A 7,624-nucleotide genomic window follows, 5' to 3' on the forward strand; every position below is an offset into this window, starting at 1 on the left:
GAAGATGCTGCGTTAATTCATAGGGAGGTGCATTTATTTTCAAGAGAGGAATTTAGGACCGAAGTGTAATTTTGTCATTTCCTCCTGCATTTTTTAAAAGCTGTACCATTTCCCTTTTACAGTGAATTAAATATATCAAAATATATCTCATCCATCCTAACATTGATAACATCAGCCATAGTGGCAGTGTGTTACATAAGAGCAGATTCTTTTCCTTAAACTTTCTCACACATGCAAGTTTTATATAGAGAACGAAAAATGACCCAATAAATATATTTTTTTATGAATTTAAAACTATTTAATAAAAAAAGTGTATAAATAAATTCATAAATAATAACAAAAATGCAATAGCAGGATTCAAACCGGTGATCAGTCTAACTTCAACACGAGTCTGACACCCTAACAAGTGTCCCATACACCTTTACATCTCACATTTATCACAAATGAGGAGTGAGAACATAAGATTTTCTTTATTTCTGTTTTTACATTAATTCTTTTACTGATTAATTGATTTGTTGATTGCTACATTTATCTATTTATAAATTTAAACTTAAGGTATTTTCAGCACATTAGTAAATCCATTGTATGCAGAGCGGAAAGGAAAGTGTGCCTCGCTCATAAGCGCTGACATGTTGCTTTTTTCTTTGGAGCTGTTGCCATGGTGATTCGTAATATGGGAGCTCCATTGATCATGGCTTTTCATAGTCAGGTGCACACGATTAACTCATAGTAAGCCAACCCAGAGTTGATTGAAGTAACTCAAATCAGCTGTTCTGAAACCAAAAACTAAAAGTTAAGCATCTCGGTGTAAATCAACTCAGAGTTCACATTCACAACTCGGTGTCAGTTGAACCTCCTTATTGAACCTCTGTTCATGCATGAGGTGGGCAATCCGGGAGAGCAGCACGAAAGTCTCTGAGAAGTGTTGGGCGACCCAAGACTGTTCGTCAGGCCATACCCCTTCCCATTCTACCAGATATTCAAGGCGGCCGCCCAATCGCCTGGAGTTGAGGATGGACTCAACCCGGTAGATCTGGTGGGTGGCATCGATTAGAGGAGGATCAGCCACCACACCAGGTTATGTGGAAGGAACAGAAAAATTATTAGATTTACAGGATAGAATTTGGACATCTTACTTATCATGGAGGTGAGTGGGGATGAAATGGAGCTGAAGTTGGTGATAAAGCTTTGGTAAAAGTTGCCAAAACCTGGGAAATGCTGAAGTCCTCGGACAGTGGAGGGTTGCGGCCATTTCCGGAAAAAACTGGATGCGGCAGGGGATGTAGATGGACAGATGAAATGTTGCGCCAAGCCCTCAGAAATATATTCCTCCATGGCCCAGAATTCCCTGTACTCGTTGGGTTCCCGTACCTTGACAGGCGTCTTCGGACTCTCCAGTGAAGAGGTGCTTACCGGTACAGTATGGGCTGCAGTGATGGAAAACCTGCCAGGAGACCACTCTCTCCCCAGGCTACAATCCACAGGTAAATGGGTAACAAATACAACTGGGTCAGAACTAGCAGCTTACACATAAACGACAACTAGACCTGACAAAGCACAAATGGAGAGTGAGAGTGTATATAGAGTCTATGGGGATAGGGTGTAGGTGCGGGTGTACTCAGTAAGATGGTGAGAGTCTGGGAGAAGGCACCGGTGCAGGGGGCGTGGCCGACTGAGGTGCGAAATCCGTTACAACGTTATATACATTATATAAAGATACTTATTCAACAGAATTTCTTAAGTGTTCCCCGTTTAACGTCTGTGTGTAAAAACAATATTGAGTGCTCATGAGAAAAGATATAAGAGATTTTAAAAGGTGTATTTTCAGGCGGTCTGAGGCCAGCCGAGCATCTGCTGCTGAAATGAATGGAAAAACTGGCATACACCTCTCTCCTGGTTTTCTGCTTGGGGAATAATATGCACAGATGAATAATTCAGAATAAGACCAGCAAAGCAAACAAGGTCGATTTGATATTGTGTTAACATCAAAAAATATTCCAAAACCAAAGATAAAACTAAATATGTCCCAAACCACCTAACCTACATTAGACGTCATTCTGAAGATGAACAAGCAGAATAGAAGTGTTGTAGAGATGATTTCCAAACGTTAAGAACAATATTTACAGCTCTCTCTTCTGCTTACATGATTGTGAACGACCAGTATAGACGCTTGACAAAAAAAGTAGATTGTCTGTGTCTCCGAGCGCAGGACCTTGAGACAGATGCTGTGATTGGCACAGAAACAATGAGCCCCGAGTGCTCCTTCTCCACTGAGGAGGTGTTGCCTAGCAGCGGTGATGGTGTGTGTGTGTGTGTGTGTGTGTGGTAGAATGGATATGGGTCTGCAGGACTATTAGATGAGCATTCTCCGTTGTCAGACATGCATTCACCCTTTCCAATCAGACTCTGAAACGCATACGGTGGAGTATAAATCCTTAGAGCAGCAGAGAAGCCTTCGATTAAAGCGTCTATACTGAAATAGCCATAACCACAATGAGCATCAGCATGTTTAATGAGCACTTCACCGCATTCCATTTCTAGAAATGTGTATCGATTCAGACCCACGGGACCCATTAGTGCTGTTGATTTATTGTTCTTCTCCCTCTCGTCCTGTCACCTTCACTAACTTGATCCTCACTTGTTCCCATGTTTAGTCACTGTTATGTTAACTAGGTGAGCTCAGGTCATCATCAATTAATTTGTGCAAATAATTTGTTGTTTGTTTGCTTGTTATGTTATTTGAATCAATTGTTTCCCTATAGATCATTCTCCCCACCACGTCTTGCTTCTCTCAAATCCTTCAGGGCAGTCTGAAAGTAAAAATTGGGACGTCTTAATTACATTGAGATGCATGTTCAGGTGATTTTATTGGAAATCTTTTTTTTTTACTTCCAGACGAAGACAGGAAAGTTATTCAAGTTAATACAATGCATGAAGACAGAATGATGAGTCAGTGCTTGTTGTATCTCTGTATATTTCACACAGTATAATGCATTTCCAACCTCCACCTGATCGGCCAAATACCAGAGAGAAACTCCAAAACACACCAAAGACACTTTAGAGTTAATGCACTGAAATTTGAATGAAGATGTCTAATCCAAAAATAGTGTGAAAATGCCTCAGCAGTAGTCAGGACTCATCATTGGCCTCTCATAAGTGCTACAATCAGTAAACAGCATGAGTGCTTCTCTCTATTCTTCCTGCCCTAATGGAAGCGCACACTTCTGCTGTAGCTGAATGCCACTGTCGCACATAATCTTCAACCGATACCACACACACATCACTTTCTTTAGTTTCTTTAAGCTCCAGGTCTGAGCTCACGCTCCGTGCTTCATTTCACTCTACAAATGTAAAGAGCCTGAAAGCCACGAAGCTTGTAGGACAGCTCGCCTGCTGGAGATATTCCAGCACTTTAATATGCGATAATAGAAGACAAAGGTACAGATAATAATGTCTAACAGAGAAACCTGCACTGACAGCACAAGGTTTATTAAAGCCAAAAGTCACCTATAGAGGTCATGATTAGTGTTTATTAGTCAGATGGGTTGGAAGAGTTTCATGATGACGATGACCCTTTGCTACTCCACCATTTGTCATGCAGCAGACGGAAGGCAAAATCAATTCAAAAATCTCATCTCACTTGATGAAATGTGCCAAAATAGCCAAGCCACCACTTACATAACAGCATAAGTCATCAGACTTTAATGAAGTTTTAGATGCATGCAGTCAAAAGTCACATTCAAGCAATCCAAATTTCAAAAAGAAAAAGATCATCAGTAGAGAGTCTGGGAGACAATTTCTACATATGTTCTAAACACAGATTTGTTATAGTTTAGATGTTGACTCCTGTCTGTGGGTTAAATCGACCATATAGAGGTGTGTTCTTAATCGCTTTTCTGTCTGTTTAAAGTCTATGTTTGTAGTTCACAGAGTCAATCTGTAGTTTTGAAGTTCTGTTTGTCTTCAGTTTAATAGCTTAATTTAAACGGAGGGAACTTATAAACCAAGATAAGAGATAAAAGAAATGACTTCAAAAGGTTCAATTGCAATGTCACATCTAGATTGCAGTACAAAACCAAAGGTATAGCTTCATAATGCTGTGAAGGAGCGTGGAATATTTGTATGTTTAAATGCTCATGCATTACAAATTCGATTATGTATAGAAAAGCATTTTAATATAGTATAGTTTGTATTTTTGGTTTATTTATAGGTAAACATTTTTTATGCATAGTATATTTATTGTCAAACTATCAGTAGGATAGTTCTGTATGCCCTTTATATATGTAGCACCATGGTCATGTGAGGCACGACATTTCATTCCACTGTGTGTCCCCACATTCAGCGGAATGACAATAAAGCTCGAACTGACTGTATGATGGGAGTTTAGGTCTTCAGCTCGTCTGCTAATGGAAATCTATTTGAGGAGACTCACAAATCAAATAGATGGTTCCAAAGTGACAACATAAACAAAGGTTACTGCGCAGGCGCGCATTCGTGGGCTGCCCTTAACTTGAAGCACACATTCACAAACAATAGAGTGCAAGTAGATTATTTCTGATTACAAACACAAGCGTTAACTGCAGTCCAGACACAAGTGTCCGATGAAACGGTCTAGACGTTATAATGTACGCCATCAGTGTTGGAATATCTCGGGAACATTGTTGGAAACATTTCAGATAATATAAGTACACAAGAGAGGCTTCATTGTGCTGCATAAATGTACCCTATGAATCTGTTAGTTATAAAGTAGAAATGTGCCAGACACTATTTAAGCACTGTTTGGTCATACTTAACACCTGATCTCTCAGAACAAAGAAAATACAGAAAATATGCACAAGATCCTTCAAACTAAACACCATCGGCATCTTTGTTTCCATAATGTGAAATTTCAGATATCACAGGACTTTATTTTATCTAGAGTAAATTGTCTGCATTATAATATACAACAGAGACAGTTACAATTTTAACTTACAAAGTTAAAAATAACATTTCCTTCCATGACTCCATACAAGAATTCAATTGTTTTGAAGGAACGTTCATTATGGACGACCTCATGTTTGGAGCTGGTTACAGCACAGCACTGCCCCTCAATTCAATTTGACTCAATAGAACCATCGCCGTGAATGTTCAAAACAATGCATTCTTATTGTTTACCCTAAATTCAAACTTTATTAAAAGAAGAAAGGTCCCATTAAGAAAACCTCTTCTTCCACAAAGTGATGTTCTGTTTTCGGGTTCAAATCTGTTCTCACTATACATGCTCTCTTTAGGAGTATTGTCATTGTGCCATTTCTTTATATATTTATTTGAATGATCTCTGATGGATCCCTGACCGATTGTATGTGTGATAGGATGAATGAGGTAAGTGGCTGTGATTGACACATGTTAGCACCAATCAACAGCGAGTGCTGAGTATTTCAGGACGTGTTTTAGCCTGGGATGCGTCACGCCCGGATCCTCCCCTTTTTGTGTTGACTGTGGCTTCAGGTATGCACTGCTAACAGGTAGCATTCGCTTAACCTTTAATGACAAACACTTATACTTATGATTTTGGTTGTTGCACCCCAGCCTGTCTGTTTTATCAGTGTTTTCATCGGTTCCTGTGGACTGTATGATTGCTCTTCCTTTTGGTAAGCGAAAGCTGTTTTATGGTTAACTGTTTTGCTGAGGGGTGGGTGGTTTTGATTAATGTGCAGTCCCTGTACTTCAGCTTTGCAGCGGGGTATTTGAACGCTGCGTGTCCAGCCTGCGAACTGATAGTAAGCTCATCTACTCTCGTTGTGCTCCGTTGGTAAGTCAGTGTGTTTGTTAACGGGGAATTCCAGCGGTGATGTGTAACTATTAGTAACGCTGTTCTTTCGTTTTTGTCATCCGTATTTGCCGCAGGATCCTCCCTTTTTGTCCTGGCGATTATCGTCGTGACTCGCTTGCTCTTTGCTACTGTCGTACAGTTCACCAACACTTCCACTATCGCTACCTAGGAAGACTGCTGCTGCGGTTATGGTTGTTCATGTGGATTGTTAATTTTCTTCCGATAACTCGGGGTGGATGAATCTTCAGCTCATGTGACCATACTTGGTTATAGACTGCGGCCTCGTCTGAGCTCCCCCCCCCCATCTCCACTTTTTCTCTTTTCGTGAACTGTGTGGGCTTATGCTTGAATACTTTTGTATTGCTGAGCCCTTATTGTTGTGGCTTTTACCCACACAGATATAAATGAGTTGTAATTCCATACGACTGATTTTTGTATGTATTTTTCGTTTAAGGTTTGTTTATTTTGTTTTTGTTTTCCTTTCAGGAGCTGGGGTCCCACGGGTGGTAGATCCTTAGTAGTGGTGGTGGTGGTGCTGCTTCAACGTTTGCCGTGTGACACTTTTGAAGTGTGTGCGTGTGTGATCTGAGTTCACGGTGTGGTGTGTAGAAGTGTGCTTTTGGATAACTAGTGCTGGTGATCACTCCGGTGGGTAACCTCAGCCCTGTAAGTAAGTGTTTTGTGTATTCGTTTTTCGTGGTCATTGGAGAGAGTGTGGCCAGAGAATGAACCCCATGACCAGACCATTTCAAATGCCTATTCTATTTTAAAATTCAGTGTTTCAATAAACTTTTGTATTTTTGATATCCACGTTTCCCGCCTACCTTAATTTATGAGAATCGGACCTGTGTGACCTAATAACAAAACTTTGGGGTTATTTTTTTATTTCCCGGGTTACCCGGGTGGCGTAGTCGACAAACTCAAATGTGTATTTAACCTGTACTGCTCCCTCCCGTCACATATGGAATATATTAAACGTTGGTTGTCCAATAACTTTCTTGATAAGAAATTGATGGATTAATGATATACAAGAACATCCATTCTCATTCTCTGTCATTGCTCAAAAACTATGAAAAGATTTTAAATTTCTATATAGTCAGCCCCATCAGTGGAGAAATTTTGAACCAATTTTCATTGAACTTTGTAACTCCTAGGTGATTTCCCAGACAGGGATTCGTTTAAATCAGGACTAAGCCTTAGTTAAGTGAGGATATTTAAGTCCTTTTTAAAAACATACTTTACAATTAAACATTAATGTGTGCATCTTAAGACAAAACAATCGCACTGACATATTTAAAGATACAGTATGTCAGTGTAGACATTGAAGAGGGGCAAAGAACGCTCAGAATGGCTTGAGGAGGCCACCCAAGACTTGAGACTGCATCTCTTTTCCTCAAGGGTCAGTATTCGTACATGTCTGTTAAGTCCACAAAACCACAGCGTGTGCTAGTTGTTATTGCATTACTGTCAAAGTTTACCTGTACAGCATATGATGAAACTGTGTCAGGTCTTCAAAGATCTGGAGGTTTGGTGTTAGGGCTGTTTTTCTCAACATCCCTGCCAGGACCATCTCTAGTCTGAGTTATTTTTTTGGACAAGCAGCATGCAGTGTGCACATCTGATGAGAGGCTTTTGCTGATATTCTAAGACACTTCAAGTGATTGTTCACATTTTTGATAACAACTCTTTTCCACTTGTATGGTTCTTGAGGATGCTGTAGGCCAGACCACCCACTTCACACCAGCTGACAGTCCAGCTCTTTAGCAGTCTCGTTCAGCTTCTGTAAAACTCAGCTCTTCTTCGTGTTTAAAA

General features: G+C 40.1%; 1 long non-coding RNA gene across 1 annotated transcript; it reads left to right on the forward strand.

Moving 5' to 3' along the window:
- Positions 1-5,478: 5,478 nt before the first annotated feature.
- LOC130438322 (uncharacterized) lies at positions 5,479-6,565 on the forward strand. The gene is made up of 3 exons (XR_008909309.1): positions 5,479-5,630; positions 5,711-5,791; positions 5,887-6,565. It is a non-coding gene; the product is annotated as an uncharacterized LOC130438322 (long non-coding RNA).
- Positions 6,566-7,624: the final 1,059 nt, after the last annotated feature.

Source organism: Triplophysa dalaica, chromosome 16, assembly GCF_015846415.1.
Source record: "Triplophysa dalaica isolate WHDGS20190420 chromosome 16, ASM1584641v1, whole genome shotgun sequence".
Taxonomy (NCBI): domain Eukaryota; kingdom Metazoa; phylum Chordata; class Actinopteri; order Cypriniformes; family Nemacheilidae; genus Triplophysa; species Triplophysa dalaica.